The sequence below is a fragment of the Lepidochelys olivacea genome (genome assembly GCF_965140295.1).
Source record: "Lepidochelys olivacea isolate rLepOli2 genome assembly, chromosome: 12".
Taxonomy (NCBI): Eukaryota; Metazoa; Chordata; order Testudines; family Cheloniidae; genus Lepidochelys; species Lepidochelys olivacea.
Window position 1 is genome coordinate 6,816,694 of NC_140422.1, and position 12,173 is coordinate 6,828,866.

Consider the following 12,173-nt stretch of genomic DNA (forward strand, 5'->3'; position numbering starts at 1 on the left):
GGATTCCCAGCCTCTCCCCTTGGACTCTCCCGTCCACTCCTTACAGCCTGGCGACTCCGTGCTTGTTCGTACCTGGAAAGACGAGCCTCTCCAGGAAAAGTGGAAAGGACCCTATACCGTCCTGCTGATCTCCCATACAGCGGCAAAGATCGAGGGACACAAGAACTGGATCCATCCCTCTCGTCTGAAGGCAGTATCCGCCCCCTCGTCAGCAGGACAGTGGACCATCCAGCCTGCTGACTCCTCATCTAGTGACGATCTCGGGCTAAAGCTACTGTTTAAGACACACAAAAAGCGGACCCCTTAACGCCAAAATGGGCCCACCCAGGTCCTGGAGACCCTGGCTTGGGAAGACTCTGGTGATAATTAATTGGGTAACACTGTTACTCTCTGTATTGGTATTTCCAAACTGTGCGTATCGGGAGCATAACTCCTTTGTTTCGCTTGCGCACCATGTTGCTACTTTAACAAACCAGACTGATTGCTGGGTATGTGCTCCGACTCCACTGTCCCCCAAAACGGGAATGCCCCTTGACATGCTGTCCTTGACCCTAGCAGAATTAGCCGCCACCAAAGAGCAGGAAAGAACAGACTCGCCGTTCTGGAATAAGACTTCTTTACAGCAAGCCGCCTATCAGAACCAGGAGTATTCAGTTGCAGTACTCACTGAGGGAGTGTTATGTTTTACCCGAAACCAATCTGATCACTATGGGCATCCTGTGGGAAACAGCTCCTGTGTTATTACACAGTGGGCTAATGGGTATTGGATAAAGACCGAAAGGGGAGGCCAGCAGTGTGGGTATAATGGTTCCTCCCCTTTTAGGGAAACTCTTACAAATAATCTTACCACAAAAGAGGGGTTTGGAAATATAACTTGCCATCCAGTTAATATCTCCAATGTAGCAAGCCAATGGTGGGTTTGTGGTCCCTATGGCGAGTGTAATATGAACAGCACAATTAGAAACGCCCCCACTTGTACCCAATCAGGAGGATGGGATGCCCCCTTAGGGGCATATGAACTGTTTAGAAAAACAGCCTTAAATATCTCAGGAATCCCCTTAAGAAACAGTCCTTACTGAGCCCTACAGGGTCACTATTTTGTATGTGGCCGAAAGGCTTACAAGGTGCTGCCAGCCAACTGGACAGGTAGCTGTTATATAGCTCATGGAGTTCCTCCTCTGTCAATAACTGCCACACTGGCCAAAGGAAAGATTAGAAATGCCCGAGACACCTCTGTTGAGTCACGAGAAAAGACCCTGCGGCCACTGACTACGGCATTGGAGGGCAATATGAAGAATTCCCTCACAACCGAGAAGCTTGTAGGGTGCTCTGTACTGGGAATAGCGCCACTGTTTACCGGGCCAGCCATGGCATGCATAGGCCGCTATACTGTAAGGCTGCAAATGGTACTTGAGAAAGTGGCCTTAGAGTTAGAGGACTCGGTTAGTGATTTAGGGTCAGCAGTAAAAACATTAAATAAAGAGGTACAGCAGCTCAGGACATTTTCCCTCCAAAACAGGCTGGCTTTGGACTATCTCCTGGCATCCCAAGGAGGGGTTTGTGCCCTCGTCGGGCCCTGATGTTGTGTATATGTAAATGATAGCAGTTATGAGATCTATGAAAAGGTGGTACAGGCTGAGGCCCATGCCCGAGCCGGAGCACAGGTTGCCTATACTGCCCCCGAGAGTGATTGGTTACAAACCTTGTTTTCAGGCTGGGGTTTGTCGTTTTGGCTTGGTGGTTTATTTAGCCTGTTATTGAAACTTCTCTTTCCTGTATTGCTTGTATTACTGGTATTATGCTGTGCAGTATCATGTGTTAGGGCCCTTTTGCAAAAGTTAATGAGTCATTATCTTCAGGGCTATCACAAAGTGCTTATGCAAAGTCCTACTGTAAAGAAATAAGGAGCCCAAGTGAGAAAACTCAGAGCCAAGGTTGTTGAGTGTTCTCAAAGGAGGGAGTTGTTGGGGACACTGGGGCATGGCCACTAGGTGGCTCGAGGTGATGGAAGACCACGAGTGTCAATGAAGCCCCCTCGCACTAGGCCCAAGTGTCCTTGGCTCCCCCACCTGGAGGCACTCACAGCAGTTCTGTTGAGGATCTGCAACAATATGTTGCAGAGTCAGACTGCCTGAAACTAAACAAGGCCAAACAGGGCAGATATGGAAGAACAATGCTGAATAAAGCAGCTTTATGTATGGTTTAACAGATGGTACAGAGAACAAGGGAACTAGCTCGTAACTGGATTGGCTGGCTATATGGATACTTAGGGCAGCTTGCTATTGGATAAGTATGCTGAAGAAAGGATGTATAAAAGCCTGTGCAACTTCCTGCTCTGTGTGCAGGATTTGAGATTCTGTTCTCCCTGTACCTTGTTTCCAGTTGCAAATAAACTTTTCTGCTTCTCCGCCCCGTTGTGATTATTGGGTGACGCACACCGGGCAACGAACCTTGCTGTTGTTCGCCTCTGGCACTGGGTGCCGGCAACACCCTGGTGGATCTGCAGCGATCGGCCTAAACCACAAGATGGAGGGCACAGCACGGTGCCATGAAATGCAGCAAAAAGGGTTAGTCCTGAGGGGCTGGGCACCTGCAGCTACCACTGGTTCCGGAGGGAGATGCAGAAACTCAGCCCTGCTCAGCATTGGCCCACTGTGATGGAAGTGGAACTTTCCACCGTAGGGGTGGTGACCGAGACAAACCCAGAGGTGGAGACAGGCAGGGGAAGGGAACTATGACGTAAGCTTTCATAGGTGAGGGCTGCGTAAGTCCCACTACATCCAAGTCACAGGGAAAGGAGCCATTCGTAACCCTTGAACTCACTGTAACAGACAGAGCCCCAGCTGGTGACTCTAGATCTAAAGTGTAATTTGACTCATTTGAGAGTTCACAGCCAGCCAGAGCCTTCCCCCTAAAGCTCCCCTGGTGGGATGTGGGGCAGGTCACTTTGCCCAGATGAGGAGGTTGTGACAATGACCTACGACTGTTGTGATGCAGTGATTGTTGGGTTGGCCACCAGGGGCTGCAGCATTTCACACCAGGATGTCACCCAGAGTACATGGCTTTTGCCTGTGGGTCTGAGTACGGGGACCAGGGTGATGGAGTAGGAACTTCTCGGACCAACCTGCTTCCATTGCTAAAGAAGGGAACGTGACTAAGGAAGCCACTTATACCTACTAGATTGGTAAGAAAACAGCTGATTGTAAGGAGAGAAAAAGGATAAACCAATACAGCCATTCATCCCACAGAAGGTGTGCATTTATACTCACCGTTACAAAACGAATCCAGTGAGAAATCATTTACATTTGTTGCCTGACAAGAATACTCTGTCAAACATTGATCTTTGCAGCAGGTCATATTTTGAGATGCAAGGATGACAGATGGCTGTAGGATACAGGAAGGAATTAGCAGATCCAGCCTTTTAAGGAGGTAAGAAATACAATACGCCATTGACCAAACAAACAGTCAATGGCTCTGGTCATACTTTCAGGTGGAAGAAATGTAAAGGATGAAATCGTCACCTCTTGAAAGGGCACAAGAAGTTGCTGTACTGAATAAAGCAGTAAAAAAGTGGAGGTTACCTCTTCAGAGGTAAGGAAAGTTGGTAATTCTAACCGATGATCATGACATCTGCTCCTTTCCCCTTCCCAGCGAATGGTTGGTTGTTCCGACAAGGATGTATCACAGAAAACGTGCAACTAACCAGAGTGTGAAGATGAGCATTTAACCTGCTCTTATATTTACAGAGATGAGTTATCCAGCTGATTCTCTTTGTGCAGAATTGATCATTGTTGCTTATTTAACAAATGTGAAGAAGAAATCAGTGGAACTGGTCATTTCTATCAAGAGGTCAGGAACACACCTCCTCTCAGCACAGGGGCAGGAATAACTGGCTCTATTTCTATTTTCAGGTGAAATGAAGGTCTGACCATTAAGGGGGCGGGGGAAGAAAAGAGGCTGCTGAATTTAATAATAGTCAGACAGGTAACGATATCTGGCGGGGGGAAGAAAAGCATCTTTTACTTCTAGCTCAGAAAGAGGAAAGCAGCCAATTATATGATTCAAGTTGTAACCAGTGTAGCTGGCTGTACCTCGAAGAATCAAAGCCTTGTCGTGGAACATCACTGACAAATAGGTGAGCACTGGAAAGTCTGTAGAAGCCTAATTATCTGGATGCTATGGAACGGTTTCTATTGATGACTCTTCATAACTGGTAATGAGTAATAATAAATAATTGTCAGGTTTTGCTAACTGGAGATGTGAACAGACCAGGTGGCCATTCCTACCAGGGAGAAGTGAGGGTAAGTGGCTGTCCCGGGCAAGGAAGTAAGCAATACCAGTCTCCAAACATCCATGTGTATATCAAGTGGTGTGGAGTTGACTTTCAGGGAGAAGAACTGTGGTGGACCTTACTTGTCATGGGGAGAGTGTGAAAAGCAGAGGCAAGACAAAGCAACATGGATTTGCCAGCTGCTCAATCCATGGAGGAATCCAATGAGAAGACGCTGTTATTTCGAGGAACAACAAACAGAAAACAAACAGTCACTTCAAGTCAGCAGAACACAGACATGGAGGTAAGCATTGAAGTTTCCCTGGTTGTCAAATGAATCTCATGCTAAAGCAACACTTACAGACCAAATAAATAAGTCACACATCGCACATCTCCAGAGGGAAGAAGACCAGAGGGTTGTTGTGCTCTTGTAGGGATTAATGCAAATGCAACTAGCTGAACCAGCCATGTCAGTTGGGAAGGAAAAAAGCACATTTCTTTAACATGCAAGTGGAAATGAATAGATAATGTTATACTTTCAGATGAGAGAAATGCTGCTGGTTTGAACTTTGAGGGTGGAAAACTTTAGGAAGTTCCGAGAAAATCTGAGATATCTACAGGAAGGAAACCAGTGAAACTCATCACTGCCTCCAAGAGGTAAGGAACTCACCTCATAATGGAGAAATTAATGGATCTGGTTTCCCTTCAGGTGAAAGAAATGCAGCTGATCTGATCTCCGAGGGGTTGAGGACTATAAGCAGTCATATTACATAAGAATACAGGAACACATGTTCCGAGACCTGCAGAGAGGGAAAAAACTTGCCTTCCTTGACTAGAATGGGAAGACATCCCTCATCACCATCAAGTTTCAAACCCACAATGCAGGAGACCATCACTGACAGAGGTGAGCGCTTAGGATTCTCTAATTGCTAAATGGAGCAGATCATGACACATCGTGTACATTTATGGGCCTGTAAAACTGATAATAAGCAAACAAGTTACCTGTCAAATGTTGATCTCTACAGCCACAGCTGTGCTTTGCAGGAACTAGTTTGTGAAGCTGATTTGTCTTTTCAGAAGAAGAGTTACAGATACTCAGGATTTGAGCACAAAGGAATAGGAATGGAGCTGAACAGATCCAACACCTGAAAGGACAATTGGATCTCATAAGATATGAAACCATGAAAAAGACTCTTCATTCAATAAAGCAACAGAATTGGCTCTGAAGAGAGGTAAGAAGCATTTGGTAAGTCTACCAAATGAGCATACAATCAAGTCTACAAAATTGCTAACTTCCATTGCGTGAAAGGGTTTGTTACAGCCGATCACACATCTCAGGATTGAAGAGGAGCTCAGGGGCATGGCAGACCTCAGGGGATTCATCTTTATCAGGAGGTGATGAACCTGCTTGTCACTTCTGAGTGACATCAGTGGATTTGGTTAGATTTTCAGATGAAGGAAACACAGGCAGTGTGGTCAGTATTCAAGAAATAATGTTCAAAAGTTGCCTGGGGTCACCTCTTGGGCTAAGGGGAGCAGCTGGTCCCATCTGCTGGGATGGAAGCAAAGAAGAAAGAACTGGCCACTGGTTAGTACTGGGACACAGACAATCCCCTGGAGGGCCCTGGGACAGGGTATGTAACCAAAGTGACCAGGGGTCCTTTCCTCACTGTGGTCCTGGCTCGCATGCACAGGGTGAATCTGATCGCCATGTTTGGGGTCAGGAAGGAATTTTCCTCCAGGGCAGATTGGCCAGAGACCCTGGAGGTTTTTCGCCTTCCTCTGGGGCATCGAGCAGGGACCAGCCCTTTGGGCCATTTAGAAACTGACAATAAAATCTATTAGAGAGAAATTGTCTTTTGGTTTTTTGCATTTTCTATAAACCCGTCCTGTGCCCCTCTGCCAGGCCCCTGCTCTCAGCCAGGCAGCAGGGCAGAGTCCCTTACTGGTGCACTGCTCCTCCCATCAGAGCCAGCCTGGTCCCCCATGTCACTCTTCCACCCCAGCAGGGTCCCAGCACAGGGGAGACCAGCCTGCCATCCCAGAGAGGGCACAGCCGTGTGCATGGCCCCCGCGGGATGGGGAGGGGAAATGGCCGGGTGCATCGGTCGAGGGGAAAGCAGGAAGCACAGCGGTACTGTTACCACATTCCTCTCCCAGGATGCCCCGAGGGGCCAGGGCAAGGCCTTTGGTCGGACACATCCAAGCGCTCTAACCCTGCTGCTGTGGTCATAAGAGCCCCCCTGGTCAAGGCACTGATGAGCGGCTCTGAAAGGGGTGGTCAACGACCCCAAAGCAGCTCTTCCATTGGCAAGGTAGAGCCACCACTTCCTGAGCACCCTAACTGGGCTCTCAGGCTAGCAGCGAATAATAGTCTCCCCGGGCTGGTTCAGCTCAGGGAGCCATCGGGCATCCATGAAGTTCTTGCTGTCAGCCAGCCCTTTCCCAGGAGCTGGAGGCTGGAAGTCTCTGTCCTCTGCAGTCTGCTCCAGTTATGTTGTCTTCTCCTTTGACCCCCCCTCCAAGTCTAGCACCTCTGAGGGCAGTGCTGGGTTGGCCCACACAAGCTCATTCCCCCTGTATTGCCCAGCATGGGGTCTGTAGATCTCCTTGCAGGCATTCTGGGAAATCAGAACTCCATCATCTGCCCCAGGGGGACTGAGAGCATGACCAGGGGACACGGGACAGGGTCAGTTAGAATTAGTAGCACACGGCTGGAGGGGATGGAAAAGGGAGAGGGGCCAGCAACACGTTACTTCAGTTGTGCACTTCTGTTTAATCTCCAGTTCCTGCTGCCTGCCTATCACCCCCCCTGCATCCACTTCCTGCCCCCCTCATCAGCTTTGCAGCCGCGCACTGAACCCAAACCACAGGGCAATGCCCAAAACGTTGTTGTGGGGCCTGAAACCTCTATAAACTTGTCTCCTGAAAGCCATTGGGGCCCGATTCTATCTGCAGGGAGATGGTGTCTCCAAGGTGAAGTGAATAGGAGTGACTCGTACCTTGGGAAGGCGGTTGCGGGGAGAATGCGATATCCTGTGCTAAGATACCATGGGAATTGTAGGTGTGGCTCCCAAACTGCAGTCCAGGAGGGAACCTAACAGTAGAGAAGAGGAAAATGGGGGCAGGCCGTGGTCTTGCTTTTCAGCTTCTATTTGGCAAAATGAACCCAAACCTAGGGTGGAGGGAGGAAGGTCAGATCAGGGTTTCATTTTATTATAACCCCCCAGAGATCATGGAGCGGTGGAGTGATGATTCCGGTCCGTCTCAGCCTGGCCCTCTCACGGCACCACGGTCTGTACACGCCCTGCCGAGGAGGAGCTGGCTGCAGGGCTATAAAACCACCAGTTAAAACCCCAGAGCCCAACACGTGACACATTCTGCGCGTTGATGATCACAGCCCCACCGACAACACAAAGAGCTGCTCCCTCCCTCCATGGAGACGGGCAGAGCTTAACTGTGCATCAGGCTTCCACACAAACTGCAGCCCCAAGCGTTAGCCAGGGTCAAACACCTCAAGACAGAAAGCAGAGGGGGGCTGACGGCACAAAGGCACAGGGCAGACACAGAGGCTGGGCACCTGCAGCTCCGTTTTGGTTTCAGAGGGAGATGCAGGAGCTCAGCGTGTGGCCAGTGACAGAGACACATGGGTGGGGAGAGTGATGGAGACCCCGGCAGGGGAGGGGAGATCGGATTGAAGGCAGCGTCTGTCACAGCCTTGGGCTACAGGAGACTCCTTCCAAAGGACGCCTTGGGAACCATCGCACAGCCGGGCTTCTCCCCAGCTTGCCGAGGGCTCACTGCCACACCCAGGCTCTGATACAGTTTAGTCCCAAAGTGGACCAAATCAAGACAGTTTCTCAGCTCACTTTCTGCATCTCCGGGGACTCTGGCAGATGCTTCCTGCCATTTCCTACCTCAGTCTCCCTCAGCCAGTTCCTCCTCACAGCCCCTCCCTCTCGGGAATGCCCTCTGCCCTTTAGAGGCCCAGGTGCTGCCTTGCCCCCTTCATTAACACTCCTTAACGCCAGGCTTTGTCTCAGTCAGTCGAAAGAGTTTCATCTTCTCTAGCGTTTGGAGGTCTCTGCATGCAGTGTCTCCAGCTCTGCCTCAAGCTCCTGCCCATCAGGGTCAGGCCACCCCTCTCCTCCCCCGTGGCCTGATGTCCTGCAGACAGCTGCTCCTTCTGTCGCTGAACCATCGGTACCTCCATCCTGCAGCCTCCAGTCCTCCTGGGGCACCTCCCGCCCTCACTACGGGAACCATAAAACGCGTGTCCCATTTCCCCTTCTGCAAGGGATCACTGCTTTCGCCTTGGCCCTGGAGGCTCCACCTGGGTCCGCATGCCCTGCGCCCCACCCCCGCCACACACACAGAGCCCTGAGCTCTGCCTGGATCAGGGAACACCCTTTCATGAACCCAAAAAACTTCAAAAGTATTAAGCAGTGTCCTACGGAGACAGGATAGAGCTGGTTTTTCAGAGACTTTATTTCGGGAAATTCAGCGAAGAGCCCTTTTTATTGGGCAGTCACTGCTCCTTCTTGAATTAGCACAGGGAAAGCCCATCACTTCTCTGCCTCTCCCCTGACAAGAGGCACAACCAGGCGTGGCTACAAATGCCATTTGTGCTGCCGAGTCCTCCAGGTTCTCTCCTCCACAGCCTGCTTGTTGCTACAGCTCCCCTTCTGCATGGGCTGTGTCAGCACTCCCTTCCCCCGCTTCAGGAGAGTCACTCCCCAAAGATGATACAGGGACACACTCTCCCATCCTAGGGTTCAAACCCACAGCTACAGGATGGTAACTAATGTTAGGGGGCTTATTCCTTCACCCACTTACTTCCCTGGTCCTTCTCGCATGAACAGAGAGCAACAATACCCCAAGTCCAAAGGCACAAACAATTCAATGTTTATGGTCGTAAACTTCCAGCAAGCATGATTCCAGTTTCCTTCCTTAGTGTCCCCCTTCCCAGCTCTGACACCACAGAGCCTTATACCTGTGTCTCTGTTCCCATTCCTGTCCTTAGCCAAACATGATTCCAATTTCCTTACCCCCATTCCCTGTTCCCATTCCCCCCCCCACTTCCTGATTGACTGCAGACTATATAGTAAAACTTGAGTTCCGCTTAGCTATACCTTAACCAATCATTTTCCTGAAATTTAACTAACCAATCCTAATGTATTGTAACATGACTATGTAACTAATTATATCCCACCACCTTAATTAGTTTACACCCAGCAAAATTAATTATACAGCAGACAGAAACAATCAATCACAGAACCAGACAGAGATTATACAGTCAAGCAAGAGCAAAGTGACAGGTTTCAGAGTAGCAGCCGTGTTAATCTGTATTCGCAAAAAGAAAACTGGGAACTATAATGACAAAACAATACAGAAGTGAGGATTTCACATCCCAGCTATTGATAAGTGAGTTCTTGCCAGACAGGATGCTATCAAACTAAGTTTCCTTTTACATCTTCTAGGCACGTCCCTTTCTCTGGAGGCGATGGGCACTCTCAGGACAGGATTGTATTCCTAAGAGCCCAGTAGCACCTTCTTTCAATGGGAGTAGTTTGGAATGTGAGGAGGTGACCAGTCGCTTCCCAGCTTATGGCTGCCTCTGCTGCTTAGCTAAAGGCCTTAGGCTAAGAACAGGGTCTCAGACTGTCACAGTAAGAGAAGGCCCTTACACCGGTAGACAGTGATTTTGATTCTTTTATATCTCTCTAACTAGCCAAGTGACAAGAATACACCGAAATTCTTAAAATACAGGCCTTTGCAGACAGGCCTGACTATCTATATCCGAAGAACTAACCACGTGAGAGGGGTAATACACAACTTGTCTGTATCAGTGTATAAAAGAGGGGTCACGGAAGGCACATCTGGCCAAGGGGGCAGTGGAAAGTCCCACTGCTGACTGAGCTGGTCCATTCTCATTGGCGTCTGTGTCCCAGTGTCCACGCAGAGTCTATGGGGTGCGAGTACAAGTGCTTTGTTGACAACAAAGCTGGCCAAGTGCCTTTGCCAGCAAACGAGTCTGTGGTCTTTCGGGCAGTTTGACTGAGGTCTGCTGGGCCAGCTACCAGCAAGGACAACGTCTGGGCCCACACAGCCAATAACAGGTGCCCTTTTATCAGACCCCTGGTGGGTGTGCAGCGATCGGCCTAGACCACAAGATGGAGGGCACAGCACGGTGCCATGAAATGCAGCCAACAGTGTTAGTCCTCAGAGGGGCTGGGCACCTGCAGCTCCCACTGGTTCCCAAGGGAGATGCAGGAACTCAGCCCTGCTCAGCATTGGCCCACTGTGACGGGAGTGGAACATTCCACCGTAGGGGTGGTGACCGGGACAATCCCAGAGGTGGAGACAGGCAGGGGAAGGGAACTATGACGTAAGCTTTCATAGATGAGGGCTGCGTAAGTCCCACTCCATCCAAGTCACAGGGAAAGGAGCCGTTCTTCACCCTGAAACTCACTGTCACAGACAGAGCCCCAGCTGGTGACTCTAGATCTGAAGTGTCATTTGACTCATTTGAGAGTTCAGAGCCAGCCAGAGCTTTCCCCCTACAGCTTCCCTCGGAGGACGTGGGGCAGATCTCTTTGCCCAGATGAGGAGGTGATGACGATGACCCGTGACTCTGTTATAATGCAGTGATTGTTGGGTCGGCGACCAGGGGCTGCAGCATTTCACACCAGGATGTCGCCCAGAGCACATGGCTGCTGCCTGTGGCTCTGAGTACAGGGACCAGGGTGATGGAGTAGGGCCTTCTGCAACCAACCTGCTTCCATTGCTAAAGTAGGGAACGTGACACACAGAAGGAGGAAGGAAAGAATTCTTGTAAAGAGGAAGGAAACAAGGAAGGGACAAGGCATCAGATAACTGGCGGGAGGAGGGAGGGGGTATGAAGTTAGGAAGGAAAAACACCAGGGAACTGAGGAAGGGAGGGAGAAGAAAGAGGGAAGGGAAATGGGTGAGGAGAGAGACATGAAAAAGGAACAGGCAAAGAGGCTGCAAGAGAAGGGAAAGGAGAAGCACAGAGGAAGTGGATGGGGGTAAGAACCTGGACGGATTTCTTTAGCTTCAGATAGAATCCTGATTGCCTTTGTCAAAATGTAGGCAAAGCAGCCAGGTGTAACGACTAGGGGCTAATAATGGAGGCATTTATACAATTCAGAAAGGAAAGGGTACAAGTGGCCGGAGCTGAGAGGTGGCATCAGCTTGGTTTTCACCTTTCAAGAGATGACATTGCACTTGGTCCGATTTCCATTGATTGGATCATTACAACTTGTCTGTCAGAAGTTCTTATTCTACCACTTCAGTAGTCAGAGAAACTGTTCCTATCAAGACGTAAGGGATGCACCTTCTCCTAGCAATGGAGTGGAAACAAACCAATCTGAATGTACTTTCAGGTGAAGGAAGTGAATCTATCCTTTGCTGTCAAAGGCTACCAGGAGTTTCGTCAGAATAAAGCAATATACAGAACCAAAGCTTCTGAGAGGTTACAGAAATATCTACTTGTTCTAGTCAAGAATAAGGAAGCCACTTGTACCGACTAGATTGGTAAGAAAACAGCTGATTGTATGGAGAGAAACAAGATAAACCAATACAGCCATTCATCCCACAGAAGGTGTGCATTTATACTCACAGTTACAAAACGAATCCAGTGACAAATCATTGACATTTGTTGCCTGACAAAAATACTCTGTCAAACATTGATCTTTGCAGCAGGTCATATTTTGAGATGCAAGGATGACAGATGGCTGTAGGATACAGGAAGGAATTAGCAGATCCATCCTTTTAAGGAGGTAAGAAATACAATACGCCATTGCCCAAACAGTCAATGGATCTGGTCGTACTTTCAGGTGGAAGAAATGTAACAGATTAAATCGTCACCTCTCGAAAGAGC